This window comes from Triturus cristatus, chromosome 2_2 (genome assembly GCF_964204655.1).
Source record: "Triturus cristatus chromosome 2_2, aTriCri1.1, whole genome shotgun sequence".
Taxonomy (NCBI): Eukaryota; Metazoa; Chordata; class Amphibia; order Caudata; family Salamandridae; genus Triturus; species Triturus cristatus.
In genome coordinates this window covers 933,502,801-933,519,147 of record NC_140582.1, presented here as the reverse complement: position 1 = coordinate 933,519,147, position 16,347 = coordinate 933,502,801, and positions in this window count along the sequence as shown.

The following is a 16,347-nucleotide window of genomic DNA, read 5'->3' as shown; positions in this document are numbered from 1 at the left end:
AATAGCACGCAATCTCAGCGATAAAAATTCACGCTAGCCGGCGATAATTATCCCAGCGCTAAGTGCGCTTAGAGATAATTATCGCCGGTTGTTGTTGATATGCCCCCTCGTGCAGCCACGCATTTAAAATAAACACTTTTCCTGCTAAAATATAGAGTAAAATATAATTTCGCAGCAAATGTGCAAAATTACACAAAGTGAAATCATGCGAATTACACACACCCCATGTTAAAAGCACCAATGTGTTCTACCTGTCAACACCTCGTGGGGGCATATTATCAAGCTCGGCTTTAAAATAATCGCCGCTTTAGCGGCAGAAAACTGCCGCTAAAACGGCGATAATGGGCTTGATAATATGCTCTTGAGAATTCCAATAGAAGCCCATGTTGACACCAGAACATGGGCTTCTATTGGAATTCCATAGAGCATATTATCAAGCCCATTATCGCCGTTTTAGCGGCAGTTTTCTGCCGCTAAAGCGGCGATAATTTTAAAGCCGTTTCTTGATAATATGCCCCCAAGTTGTTTAATTCATTACTCAGCTTTAAGACTTACAGATAGGTTAACATGTTAATGTGAATGACTTCCTATAGAGAAATAGTCCACTGACATCAGCAACTTGCAAAAACCAATTTTCTGACACCCAGGTCCAATTCTACGGCAGCGCTCTGGGGACCTGCAGCAGGAGTCATGTAAACTGGAAATCTAAATAACATTAGGATGCCTGTTTCACGACTAATTTATAATCCAATACCACGCTTGAATTTAATATCCTATTTGCCTATTCAAGCAAAATAGCTGAGAAAGATATGTCACTTCATAATGCTGTTATTATGAAATGAGAAAGACAAAGTAAGATATTAAAGTATGTGCACACATAATTACAAGAGACAGGAACCAACAAGCATTTTTTTCTGCTTTTCAGATGTATGCGCCAGCTAAAGTCGTTTCATATTATCATCATTCCAATTATTTATTTGCTTTTAAATTAAATTTTCAACTTTCAAAAAATTAACTTTTTGTCAATATTATCAGTTCTGAGCTGCTGCCAGAGACAACTGTTTGCCAACCAGATGCCAGCCCGTCAACAGGCCAGCACGATTCTGTTCCCGTTTGGAAAGCGAAGCAGAGCTTTTTATGGCCACATTGTGTTTACTCGAGTGTGTTTATGCGATTCAAAAGGAGCCGTAGGTACAGATACATAAAAAAACCTTTCCAGCCGGTGGAACCAGAAAAGGTTATTTCCACACGGTGTGAACTTTTCGTGCCGTAAAATGATTTCTGATTTTCGAATTGCAGTGGGGCAGAACTCATCTAAAAGTAATTTCCCCTTAAAGTGGGAGGACGCTGAATGCAAGAGGAATCTTTCTTGGTTATTGCTGCACCGTTTAAAGTAGTAAAGAACAGTGAATAACTGTCCAGAAGGCATCCATTAATATTCATGCAATATTTGTGAATTAATGTCTCTATAAGTAGTGGTTTTAACTTTGAGTTCATCAGAAAAAAAACATTCCCCATAAATATTTAACAAGTCTAGCTTCATTTTAGAAAATCAGGTCCCTGTCAATGAAAAGTGATCAATAATTCTCATTCGCTGGTAACACAAAAATGATTGCATAGAATGAATGGGCCACCAATAGCATGCGTCCTGGCTGTTGCATAGCGTACAGCTGTTGGCGGACTCTGGGCTGCATGCGACTAGGGGTGGGCGGAATTTGCGAAAGTCACTTTAGCAAATTATCGCGAAAATTTAAAAAATCTCCGCAAACACGCGGAAATGTCGCGAAGATGCGGAAGTTTTTTCCCGCCCGTTCGCGGTGTTTTCTGCGTGGTCGCGGCTCGCCAACATACCCATGCAGTTGCTCATGGGCGCGGCCATCTTGTTTTCACTTGTCAGCGCAAATGGCTACCAACAATCGAACATCTCGTGGAGAACGCGACCGGATCGGGAAAACTTGTCAGCGAACGCGGGGATTCAGGTAAGGCGATCGCGCGCACGCAAGAATGTATTTTTTTACAGCATGAGCAAGTAAAAAATTTCCAGTAAAATGCGGATTGCGGAAATTTTGACATTTTCACGCTCAAATTATCGCAATTTCCGCGAGCGGAACGGAATTTTAGCCCAGGCCTACATGCGACGCGTGTCACAGTCTGGGCGCAGGCAGTTGCTCTCAGACGAAAATGGCAAAGTATATTGCTCAATCCCGTGACAAAATTGCTACAAAGTCAAACAACTGAACCCCAATAGTGATCGTAGCAGAATTAGAAAAATGCTGGAATCAATCTTACATAAATTTCATATTGCAGCGGTGCATAGATTACAAGCGTATTAACATCAACTATATCTGAAAGTGAGGATTGTGTGAATGGCACTTTTTGATATAAATACAATCTTTCATGGAAAGCCTCTATTGTTTATACCAGATCCTACATCTGGTAAGCTACTGTTATGACAGAGGGACAGCGCATAACAAAACGAATTACCCACTGACTAAAAACTGAAAGCACTGCTGCAGAAGAGGGAAAGAAAGCAGGGAATGTGGTGGGGGTTGGTTGAGGATGGCAGGTTAGGATCAGGGGTGGCTCCTCTATTTGAGTAGAGGAGCATCGCCCCACTAAGAAAGCCCAAGGCAGGAGCTGAAAATGTAATGGTAATAAAGTATGTTTACTACAGTTTTAGTTTTTTAGCAATTGACCCATCCTGAACTGAGTGACAGCACGGGACTAAGGCTGCCGTGCAGAATGACAGCAGGAGGGAGCTTTGCACTTTAAAATGTGAATGTCTCTTTGGCCAGCCATCTTGAAACGGCCAGCCAGACATGCACATTTTAAACTTCTTTAACCTAGCTGTCTTAGACAGCTAAGTTAAAGAAACTAAAGTGCAGGCCTCCAGTGCTCTTAGGAGCGCTGCGTGAGGCCACTCCAAACAATCCTGGCGCTGCTCTCATGCTGGTGAGAGCAGCGCCAGGATTGGTTAGAGGAGTTTGCAGCAGGGTCCTGCGTTGGAGCCTACCAGAAGACCGAAGAAGGACATCATGTCACATCACGTCAGAAGGTAAGTCTGTTTTTTTTTTTGATTTATTTGTTTGTCACCTGCCCTCTCATCCTCCGTACATGGTAGCCGCCACTGTTTAGGATGTTTTTTACGGTCTGGGTTGAGAGCGCAGCTGTCGCCAGCCAACTACGTGAGTATCACCAGAAGGGAACTTTGCCTCTTCCCACATGTTGTGACCCAGGAGTACATGTTTGGATTGAGCAGCGGTTCAGTGATTCCACGAATAAGCATTGGCAAACCCAATAGGTCCTGCCTATGGAAAAACTTTTTGGCTTTGCCATTGTGTTTTCGCCATGTTGTACAGTGTAGTAGAGTGTCAGAGTGGAATGGCATTGTGGTTTAGAGTAGAGCAGAGTGAAGCGGAGCACATTGTCAGGCGTATAATGGAGTGCAGGGGCATAGAGTGTTGTAGACTGGAGTGGTGTAGAGTGGAATATGCATGGGGAGTGTTTGAACTGGGGGTCTCTAGTTGGCTGAGGTAGGTACCTTAGGCCAAATAGGGATCCTTGCTTCTAGGTCAGGGAAAGGAAGGACACCTTCTGAGATAGCCCCTGCTCACCCCATCGGTAGCTTGACATGAGCAACCAGGCTTATCTCCAAGGCAAATGTGTAAAGTATTTGCAACCACGCTCTCAGTAACACTGTGATAACACCACAAAGGGTCTCCACACAAGTTTTATAAAAATCAAGTATATGTTTATATAAAAAGATATACAATGAGACCACACGATAAAAATCCAACATATGCGTATTTGTAATATTTCACCTTGCTGGTTATTAGGCCAGCAAGCCCTTGTAGGTTCTTGCAGTATTTAATGAGCCATTCTCGATGATCTAATGCAGTCCTAATGCAATGCTATAAAGTTCGTAATGCAAGAATCAGGCAGTTCGTAATGCAACAATCAGGCAGTTCGTACTGCAAAAGTAAGATACTTCAGCACCGATCGTGGAGCTCTGCACGGTCTCTATGCCACTCTTAGTGACTCGCGGTCAGCTACTGCGTAAACATGCCTCCAACACTGTTATGTGGGAAAACAAAGTGCGGTTCCACACTCCGGCCCCGGTACTGCAACTCGGCAAGTATGGTCCGTAATACGAACTTGAGCGGAGGCTCACGCTGCAAAGATGGGAAAGGCTGAGAGCATTTCTCTCGTAGCCCACACCCCGCCCCAGGTGGCGACACACACACGCTCGCTGAGCATTATATGAGGGGTGCGATCTCACTCTCCTGGCGACTTGGGCCTCTGGTACGACTTCGTTGATCTTGGGCAGTAGAACTCGGGCCCTCCCCCCAATGGGGATGGTTCGAGGTCCCTCCTTGGCAAAGGCAGACTTGGGCTGGCAGCACAACTCCTCTGGGAATGCTGGTCTGGGCCAATGGCAATGAAGAAGGTCTCAGGCTGCAACAGGGCACATGCACACAACGTCCCTGAGACTCACTTGGACTCTGGGTGCACACGATCACAGGGCAATCCTCACAAAGGTCTCAGGCTGCACGAAGCACAAGCACACAGCGTTGCTGAGACTCACTTGGACTCTGGGTGTCCACGATCACAGGGCAATCCTCACAAAGGTCTCAGGCTGCACGAAGCACACGCACACAGCGTCACTGAGACTCACTTGGACTCCGGGTGTCCACGACCACAGGGCAGTTCTTACAAAGGTCTCAGGCTGCAAAAAGCACACACACACAGAGTCGCTGAGACACCTCAGGAAACATTTATGTTCCTAAGTTTCCACAACAGGGAGCCAGCTCTCCTTGGGCCCTTGGGGGCAAGTTACTTCAGGACACAGCACACAGCAAAGTCCTTTCAAGCAGGGGGACAGAGCCCACAGCAAAGTCCCTTTAGCCTCTCCTTGGTTACCTCAGCAAACTGCAGGCTAGCCCCAGGACACACAGCAAGGGTCAGTCCTTTCCTTCAGTCTCTTCAGCTGTTTCTTCATTGGCAGAGGTTCCTCTTGACCACAATGTAGTTTCAATCATTTACAGTCTTGATCAGTCCTAAAGTCCAGGGGTTTCAGCTCTCATAGTTATACCCTTAAATGTCTATGAAATCTTTATGTTTAGGGGGGCACTGACCCCTGTCCAAACCAGTTCTGGGTGTCTCCCTGCCAGAGACACCTTCTTCCTTTGATAGTGGGGTTCTGGATCCTCAATCACTCAGCAGGAGATGGAGACATTGTTTTATGGCGGCAGTCCAGGCCTCTTCACCTCCAGGGGCTACTCCTCCCCACTACACTCCAGAGGCAGGTCAGCCTGTTGCAGCCTCACCTCCTCCCCTAGGTCAGGACATTTCCCAGATAATATCACATTCAAATCCAGACAGTCAATCCACAACCGGGCAGAGACACACAGAATTGATAGAACACAAAAAACTGCCACTTCTAAAAGTGTGGTTTCCAAACACACAATGCAAATACCACCTTTGCAAAAAGATGTGCTATTAAATTGTGAGTTCAGGCACACTAAACTTCACCTCTCCATCTTAAGCCTATGGGAAGATAGGCTGTAAACATATTACACAGTCTCCCCCATTCTGTCCTATGGGCAAGATGGCTTTGCAACAGTGAAAAACGAAATGGAGTATTTCACTGTCAGGAAATGGTACACACCTCAGTACATGTCCTACATTTCACATACACTGCACCCTGCCCAGGGGAGTACCCTGGACCTACCATAGGGGTGTCTGATGTGCATAAAAAGGGAAGGGTAAGGCCTGGCACGTGGGTGCACTTGTCAAGACAACAAGGCAGTTTAACAAACTGTGCGCAGGAACTTCAGTGGCTGGCCTGAGTTCTCTCTTTAGGGCTACTTGTGTGGGTGGAACAATTAGTGCTGCGGGCCCACTAGTAGCATTTGCATTACCAGCCCTGGCACACATAGTGCACTTTACTAGGGACTTTACTAGTAAGGCAAACATACCAATTATGGACATCCAATTACCATAACTCTTTACACAGGGAACACTTGCACTTTGACACTGATCAGCAGTGGCAAAGTGCCAAAAGCATCTAAGTTGGCAACACCATGTCAGAAAAAAGGTCTAGGGGGAAGGCAAAACATTTAGGGAACTTTAGCAAAAAAGGGCCAAGTCCAACACAACCCCCTCCCAGCCTAAAGCCAGGGTAGACCAATCAACTACCTTGATGGACTTCCCTGCTTGGGGCGATAGAACACGAACACAGGCCTGCCACTGCAGGGTCACCCTCCTGTTCCATGCCTTCCTGACCCCAGGGGGTTCTCTTGGTCACTACTCCCTCGGCCAACTATGCTGCTCCATGGGTACTTTCTGGCAGTCGGGGGCCCTCCAGGAGTGCTGGTCCCTTGCCAAACTCCCACCTAGAGCGGTATCCCTGGAAGACCCATCAGTCAGGATACTGTCTCCAGTTATCCTGCTCTCCAGGTTACAGGTGGGTTTACCCCAGTCACTTCTAGGGGACCTAGCCCTACTGGCTGGGCACTGTTCCATGGGTTTTCCCATGGGGGAACACTTCCCTCCCTTAACCTTCCATTTAGATTTCTGTGCCTGCCATTTAGGAATTGCACCCACAAACTTCAGGACCGCGGGAACTCTGGTTACAGACGCCCCATGCCCTCCTGACGCTAGGTGTTTTTCCTCACACAGCTGGCAAGTAGGGGCTAGGCCTCCCACCTGGTGCTCCTCTAAGGAACCCTTCAGTCTCTGGGGTGGGGTTGTGAACCCCTAGGGACGCTGCTCACACTCCCTACCTCTCCTTTGAGACAGGGCGCTAGCCCGCATGCCCCCCCACTACTCTGGGACCTAACTGCGCTACTTTGCTTCTCTTCCCTCCCTAATGCCCTAAAGTGTTTCCAGAGGACTGCCCCCAATGCTTCTCAGGCACCTCATTCATCCTCAGTGCAATCTCATATGCCGTGAACCACTCATAGATATCATCACCCCTTTGGTAATCTGGCACTAAGTCTTTGGGAATGTACACCTTAACCACTGGCACTGGTTGTGGGCTGCCACCATTCGAACTGGACTCCGCCTGTGTAACCTTCATGTCCAGTTCCCTCATGCTTAACACATGAGCTAAGAGAATCTTCTTCTCTTCCAAGGCGAGAGCGTTCCTGCTCTCCTCTGCATGCTTTCACTTTCAATGAGCAGATTCTTCTCTTATGCTTGAGCTTTAAGTTTTAAAACCTCCAACTCATGCTCTCTGGCCCTTTGGTTTTCCTCCAGCTCCTCTGGGGAAGAACTTCTCCCTGAATGGTTACAACCAGCCCCTGAGGCTGGTCCTTCCACTGGACCAGTGGACCTGTGGACCAAATCCATTCCCTGGGCCATCCTCATCCACCTCAACATTACCTGTCTCCTGAGCCTCTTTGGCTTCCCACCAGGCCCTCAAAACTGTTTGCAGCTCCTCCTTCTTGGCGCTACGTTTCATGGGACATCCCAAAGCTCTGCAGAATAGCTTCAGTTGATCAACTTTGTAGGTAACCAATGCCTCAATGTTGAATTCTAATTCTGCAGCCTCACTGGCTTCTTGACTCCTTTGAGACATGATGTGTGGCTTAAAGATTGCTAAAAAATAGAACCAAAAATCAAAACACAATCTGTGGTTGCGTCGTGATCTGCCCTAAACTAGTGATGTACACCAATCACTGTGAGTGAATTTGCAAATAGTGGCTTGCAACTGCTTCTGGGTGGGGGAGAGCTCCATCATGCTGATGTGTGGGCCAGGGGGCATGGTGGGAATAGTGGTGCAGGCCTCCCACCCACAAACACCCTCACTGTGAAGATGGCTACCTACCTGTTAGTTTGATGAGGGTAATATAATGGCTGACACATGCTTCTGGGTGAGGTGTGGGGAGTGCTCCATCCTGCTGAGGTGTGGGGCAGGGGGCATGGTGGGAGTTGTGGTACAGGCATCCCACCCACAAATACCCTCCCTGTGAAGATGGCTACCTACCTGTAAGTTTGATAGGTGTATTGCAATGGCTTCCAACTGCTTCTGGGTGGGGTTGGGGGAGGGGTCCATCTTGCTAGGCTGTGGGACAGGGGCATGGTGGGAGTAGTAGTACAGGCCCACCCACAAACACCCTCCCAGGGAAGATGGCTACCTACATGTAAGTTTGTTTGGTGTACTGCAATGACTTCCAACTGCTTCTGGGTGGGGGAGTGCTCCATACTGCTGAGGTGTGGGGCAGGGGGCATGGTGGGAGTAGTGGTACAGGCCTCCCACCCACAAACACCCTCCCTGTGAAGATGGCTACCTACCTGTAGGTGTGTTAGGTGTACTGCAATGGCTTGCAACTGCTTCTGGGTGGGGGAGTGCTCCATCCTGCTGAGGTGTGGGGCAGGGGGCATGGTGGGAGTAGTGGTACAGGCCTCCCACCCACAAACACCCTCCCAGGGAAAATGGCTACCTACCTGTGAGTTTGATGTGAGTTGTGTAATGGCTGACACATGCTTCTGGGTGGGGTGGGGGAGGGATCCATCTTGCTGTTGCTGTGGGACAGGGGGCATGGTGGGAGTGTTGGTGCAGGGCTCCCACCCACAGACACCCTCCCAGGGAAGATGGTTACCTACCTGTGAGTTTGATGTGGGTTGTGTAACGGCTGACACATGCTTCTTGGTGGGGTGGGTTGAAGGGATCCATCTTGCTGATGCTGTGGGTCAGGGGGCATGGTGGGAGTGTTGGTGCAGGCCTCCCACCCACAGACAACCTCCCAGGTAAGATGGCTACCTACCTGTGAGTTTGATGTGGGTAGTGTAATGGCTGACACATGATTCTGGGTGGGGTGGGGGAGGGCTTCATTCATCTTGCTGATGCTGTGGGACAAGGGGGCCTGGTGGGAGTTGTAGTGCTGGCTGCCTGTACACATGCCCCCATGGTAATGTTGGCAGCTATGTTTGGGGTGAATGGGAGTGGGTGAATGTTGGATCTGTGAGACATGTTTTTGTGAGTGTGTGGTGCAGATGAATGGAATTTGTCCTAGGTGGTGTAGCTTTGTAGTTGTGCAAGACAGTACATATCAGTGTGGTGGTAGTCATTTGTTTGTACTTACCAGCCTCCACTCCCCCGGCTACTCCTGTGAGACCTTCTCCTCCCATGGTGTGAATGGTTTTGGTGGACTAGGAGGGCCACCGCCAGTCCTCTCAGCCAGCACACGGTTCTTGCTTCTCCTCTCTTTGACAACCCTCTTCAGATCATGCCACTGCTTCGTGATCTCCTTTTTGAATCTTGGGGTGGTCCCTACTGCATTGACCCTTTGGACTATCCTTGCCCACATTTGTTTCCTTGTTGCTAATGGTGTATTTTGGACCAGGCTACCAAACAGTTGTGGTTCCACTCTGACTATCTCATTTACCATGACTGTCAACTCACTCTCTGTGAATTTGGGCATTTTATGTGTTGACATGGTGTGTGGTGTGCAAAGTGGTTGTGGGGGCAGGGGTGTGAGTGGTAGGTGTGGTTGTGATGTGTATGGTGTAAGATGTGCAGGGGGTTCGTGGTGCAGGTGTGGAAGTGTTGGTTGTGCTTTGTGTGGTGTGTTGCTTTGCTTATCCTTTGTTGTGAGGGTTGGTGGCCTTCAGTCTTGGAATGTTGCAAAGGATTGTAGTCTGGGAAGGGGTTGGTTTTATACTCGGCTATGTGGGTGTGTCCAAAGGGGGTATTGCTGTCAGGTGTCTTGTGTGTGTTGTCCTGGGAATTGTATTATTTTTGCCATGTGGTTGTGTCATTGGGGCGTGTTTTGTATATTTATGGGGCATGGCTAATTTGCTGTGTGCACCTTTTAGCCTTATTGTGGGTTTTTTGCTTTGTTTGCCATATTTTTCGTGGATCGTCCGCAGCGGTGGCTATGCTGCAGCGCTTCTGCTGGCTCTCCCATTCATCCCAGTGTGCGACCGCAGCGGTCGGAAACAGCGGAACGTACCGCGGGACCATCGGGGCTATCCTAATTTCCTGTGCAGTGTCTCCGATATACTTGTGGCGGGTTAGTGTTTTTCCGCTGTGGATCCAACCGCCACGGATGGATTTTGGCCATCTTCGCCCGCTACGGGCATTCTAAAGGAGATCATGGGAAGCCCATGCAATTCGCCTATCATGGGGTTGCAGAAACCAAGTGGAAAGTATTGCATTGTTCAGGAGCTGAGTGGGGTCAATAACAGTGATTCCATGTTGTGCCATGGTACCAAATCCTTCCGTGATCCTATTTTAGATTCCTGGTGAGGCTGAGTGGTTCACAGTGATTGGCCTTTGTCAGGCATTTTTCTCCATCCCATTGCATGAGGAGAGCTAATTTTTATTTGCTTTCCGTCTTGAGAACTGTGCCTTAACATGGTGTTGTATACCTCAAGAGTATACTGAGAGTCCCTCCATATCCAATCAAGTTCTAAAAAAGAACATTGAGAGCTTGCCTTTGCCCCAAAACTCAGTACTAGTTCAATACATTGACGACCTCCTCATTGCGTCTGAAATACACGGGGCTTGCAGGGACGATACTATGGCCTTACACATCCATCTTGCCGACAATGGGCTTAAGGTGTCTTTGAGTAAGCTTCAGTACTGTTTGAACGAAGTACAGCATTTGGGTCACAGAATTGACAAAGGCAAGAAGGAGGTGTTGCCTGAACGAGTGAAGGCGATCATGAAAATTAATGTGCCTAGTACACAGAAAGAGGTCAGGATGTTCTTAGGAATGGTTGTCTATTGCCGACAGTGGATTCCTAATTTCTCCTTGATGCCGAAGCCTTTACATATGCTGACACGCAAGGATGTGTATGATCTGATACCTTGGGATAACGACTGTTTGCTTGCCTTCCTAGAGTTGACAGAGTGTCTGTGTTGTGCTCCAGATTTAGGAATGCCTGATTACAACAAAGCATTCTCTTTATTTAGTCATGAGCAAGAGTATTGTGCTTTTTATGTACACACCCAGACACATGGAGGTGCCCGAGGACCAGAAGCCTATTTGTCAGCTACATTAGATCCTATTGCTTCATCGTTGCCCGGTTTGTCTCAAATGTGTTGCTGCAACTGGTGTCAGTATTGAACGATGTGAAAGCATTGTCATGGGACACCCTCTTACAGTATATGTACCACATTCAGTTGAGCTCCTGTTGACGAGAACCAAAAACGCAGCATTTGACCAACAACAAGTTGACAAGATATGAGCAGGTGTTGCTCGCTGCTAAGAATGTAACCCTGAAGCAATGTTCTGTGCTGAATCCTGCTACCTTCCTGCCTGTTTGAAGTGCTGATGGGGAAGATTGTGAAGACCATGACTGTCTAGATGCCACTGAGCTCTGCACAAAGCCAAGACCTGAAATTTTCAATGAGCCATTGCCTGATCCCGACCAAGTCCTTTTTGTTGATGGTTCAATCCTTAAAGACAATGTAGGTAATTTGAGAACAGCATTAGCTGTCTGTACTATCTCTGGAGTGGTTGAAGCTGCTTGTTTACAGGGAGTACACTCCGCACAAGTGGCTGAAATCATTGCCCTTACCCATGCGTGGCTTGTTTCTGAGCAGATCCGATTCACCATCTAAACTGATAGCCAGTATGGTTTCTGTTTGGTCCATGACTTCAGACACCTGTGGTCGCAAAGAGGGTTCCTACTGTCATCAGGTTCTCCATTAAGGAATGGGGAATACGTGAGGCAACTGTTGGAAGGATTGCAAATACCAAGAGCGGTGTCTGTCGTTAAGTGCCCATAGAAGACTTTGTTACAATAGGGAATAGGTACGCTGATGAAGTTGCCCATTTCTGTGCTATTGATGCTTGTCTTTTTAAAGGGGAATATATTGGTTAGAGTGCAGAGAAGACCGAACTCAGCATAATGCTACCTGTTGCAGACACATGGGATGAAGTTAGACATATACAAATGGACGCCACAGACAAGGAACAAGTGGGTTGGATCAGAGCAGGTTGCAAAAAAGGTGAAAACGATCTTTGGGTGTCAGCTGATGGCGTGCTGTGTTACCTGATTGTTTGTTATATCTATGGCAAGGCACATTCATGGAGCAGCTCACATAGGAAGGGATGCGATGTTGAGATTGTTCAGGCAGACTTGGTTCAATCCGAGGTTTCGAGTGATTGCAGAAGCGGTGTGCCATCAGTGTGTCCTGTGCCAACCAATGAATGCTTAGAAAAAGAATGTTGTTGCATAGTCATATTGGCAGAACAAGGATTCTCTTCAATTGGATCCAAATGGACTTTGTTGAAATGCCTGTGTGTAATGGGTTGAGATACATCTTGGATATTGTGTGCATCTTTTCTTGCTGGGTGGAGGCTTATCCAACTAGAAAGTGTCACAGTCTCACCGTAGCAAAGTTATTGTTGAGAAAACTCATTTCTAGATTCGGATTTCCAACAACATTGGAGTCGGATGGAGGAACGCACTTTTAAAAAGAATCATGAAATTGTTGTGCACCACCTTGAGTGTGGATCAATGACTGCTTTGTAATTACAAGCCGGAGGCATTTGGCATGGTGGAGCAGATCAACCGTACCTTGAAAGTGAGACTAGCTAAAGTGTGTGCTTCAACATCTTTAAAATGGCCTGATGCATTGCCTCTGGTTTTAATGAGATTGCACAGCATTCCTGACAAGAGAACTGGGTTATCGCCCCATGAGATACTCATGGGAAGAACGATGCATTTGCCTGCTGTACCTGCCACTGCATTGATAAGTATCACAGATGATTTATTCCTTGACTAACTGTAAAGGAGTGGCTGAAGTGGTTCATTCTGTGTCTCATCAGGTTGAAGCTATGACTGCACAGACCTCGAAAGACCTCTGCTATGATATGAGCCCAGGTGACTGGATACTCATCATAAAGCACGTGAGGAAAAACTCAACTCTCAGTGGCATGGACCATATCAAGTGATATTGGTGAAGGATACTGCTGTGATGTGTGGAGGAGTACTGAACTGGGTTCACGCTCGCCATACCCGATGAGTCACAGGTCCCTCTGATGAAACAGCTCCTCTCCCAGAAGTCTTTCCAACCGTGACTGACGAGTCACCGGAGGATACAAGCCAAGCTGTGGAGGTACCTGAAGAGGCTGGAAGCACACCCTGTTGATCTGATGGGATCAAGCTACACAAGACTCTGGTATAGACTCTGAGGGAAATGGTAAAGTTGCGAGTGGTATAGAGTCTGATTTAGTAGAAGAGACTGGTGTTGAAAGTGATCATGTGCAGTTAATGAAGAAAGATGCTACTGATGAGACAGAGGAGACTAAATCTGAAACTCACATCTGAAAGAAAACTTTCACTGATAAATTAATCTTTGGAGTCTGATCTGAATGAAGCTGAGCATGCCACAGAAAGTGCTAGAAGGTCCAGGAGTGGTCAAGAGCTGTGTTGGATATATTCCTGCCCGAGTTGACTTATCTGGTTACAAATGGCAGGGAGAGCGAGGTCTGAGATTTTGATACTGATTGTCGAAATCTTGGTGAGAGTTCCTGGAATCTAGGCTAATGGACTTCTATTATTGACTGTGCCTTTTCCACCAAGGTTGAGTGGCTTACGGACTCTAATTTTGGAAGACATTGAATTCCCAAGTTTCGGAACCCCCCAGTCTCTGCAAGAGATTGCAGCATTGAGCCCTAAACTGTTACAATGAATCATTCAGGAGACTAGCGCAGATCTCAGAAGGGTAGTAAATTGAACTCTTTAACTGTAAATAAGTTGCTCAAAAGAAGATAACCTGGCCCGAGTGGAAGAAAAATAAAATTCACAACTTTCAGTTAGAAGAAGAAAGAGGATTAGGGAAGTCTTCTAAGACGTGTAAATATTGTACAAAAGACTGTTGAGAAGAACTTCCCAAAGGTTTAAAGAAGAGGTTGCTTAAAGACTTTGTAGTACGTGAACAAGAGGCAGAGAAAAGAGACTCTGTGTGTTGATCCTCTTATAAGCTGTAATCCTAGTCACCTTTGAAAATGGAGTGTGGAAATTAAAATCGTAGTCACAAAGAGGTACACTCAGTGTAGGGATAATGATAGTCATAGCTGTATGAATTGCTAAGTCAAGTCTAAGCGCGAACAAGATTGAGGAACATGGAGTGGGGGTATATGGGACACCTATCACTGCTGCCTCAAAGGAGGGTACATTAGGAACTGTAAAAGGCTTAGTAGAACAAACTAGTTGCTTTCTTCATGTAGATTTGTCCAAAGGTGGGTATATGCTGAATGTTTATGCTTTTGTTGTGTTATGAATATGTCGGCACTATGGAAGTGAGAGATTGCTATGTGTGTATGAAATTGCCTACTTTGGTTGAGGAGGGGATTAGATATAATCACTTACCATTAACGTATGACATTAGTTTTAGTTTGCTCCTTAGCATGTTTTATGGGAAAGTTCATCACAAGAACTACTTCTCAAAAGATCATGTGGTACTCTCAGAAATGCCCGCTTACAAACATTTTTTAACAAACACGGTTATTATAAGCAGGAACAGAGAATGGGAAAACATTTTGCACCTACAGGAACATTAGATACTGCTTACGTGCATAGATATAACCTAGCCCGCATATTGACAGAAATAGAAAGGAAATTTTTAGATTAAGTAGAAGACAGACATAAGGGATTAGTTATTAAGCTTGATAATCAGGATAGAAATTTTGAATCGACCAAGGAGGAGTTATTTCACAAGGCTAAAGGAAGCTATGTTGGGATAGTGTGTGTGTGACCATATCTTTCTAGTTAATCCTGTCTGAGACCAACTCTCTTTAATATATACATGGCTCCCTTGGCAAGGATTGTCGAGCAGCTGGGTTTCGAGATCATCTCATATGCTGATGATAAGCAGCTTATGTTTACCATCGGATCAAACCCAGAGCTTGAAAAAATCCGCTTTGCCACTGGCATGCTCGCCATCTCCAACTGGATGACAGGAAACTGTCTCCAGCTGAACCCAGAAAAACTGAGGGTATGTTAATGGGTAAAGCTACGGACATCTGGTCGGACGATTGGTGGCCTGCTCAGTTGGGCACAGCCCCCACTCCCACACAATCAGTAAAAAACTTAGGTCTAAAATTGGACCGGGCTCTGACCATGAAGGATCACATCGCGACCACCACCAGTTCATGCTATTATAGCTTACGGCTACTTCAAAAAATCCTTCCTTACATGCCCACTCCCCACCACAGGACCCTAGTCCAGGCAATGGTAATTAGTCGTCTGGACTACGGTAATGCTTTGTTGGCAGAAGTGGGAGAGACCCTGCTGGCCATACTCCAAGTAGTACAGAACACCGCAGCTAGAATGATTCTAAATCGTCCTGCAGGTTCCACCTTGATTCCATTGCTCAGGGAACTGCACTGGCAATCAGTGAAGAAATGATCCTGTCTTTAAATCTGTTGTCTCACATATAATGCGGTAAATAAAAAGAGGACCCCTTTACTTGCGAAAGAAACTCTTAAAATATTCTTCCGGTAGGAAACTCAGATCCAGCACCCTGGATCTCCTTCAGGTTCCTCAAACTTGTCTCACCTGCACTGGGGGTAGAGCCTTCTCATATCTCGCGCCTAGATATTGGAATGAGCTCACCCCAGCTTTGCGTAAAATTACAAGCTACAGCAGTTTTAGGAAACAGCTGAAAGCGTTCTTGTTCTTACTCTCTATCTTGGTTTTTCTAATCCTCAGAATACTGCTTCTAGGCAGCACCGAGATGCCCCAGGGTGATTTGAACGCTTTATAAAACACTTAACATAAAATAACAATGGTCCCTGACAGAAGCTTCTGCAAGAATCAGTACAAGTGGTGCCAGGAGTATATGTTGTGTGTGTGAAGAATGCATATGTTCAGCTTCTGAGCAATTGGTATGGTACCTGTACTGTGGTATTTGTGTTTTCAAAGATCTTGCATGTGGAAGATTTGGAAAGTTTGAAAGGAAAATCGAACCATAGAGAAAGATACATATTTGGAGCAATTAAAACCTAGTTTAGGAGTGGTGCTGAATGACACCAAGATCACTACTACTGTGGCTATGTTGTCCATTAACATAGCTCAGTCATTGCTACTCATTGATGGGAGAGGGTTTCACTAAGAGCGATAGTGATGCAAAACCATCTTGCATTAGATGTGTTGTTGGCAAAAGAAGGCGGAGTCTGTCAGATTCTGAAAGTCCAACAGTGTTGCACTTATATCCCTGAAAGAAGGAAAGATATGAGGGGGTATATATCCAATATCACAGATATACATCACGAGATACAAGATCTGGAGCTGAGGGAATTTGGGAAAAGATTAGAAAGGGATTTTGTGCAGTTGGAAGTTGGTTTGCTAACTTAAGAAAGGTAATTCTTAGATACATTCTAA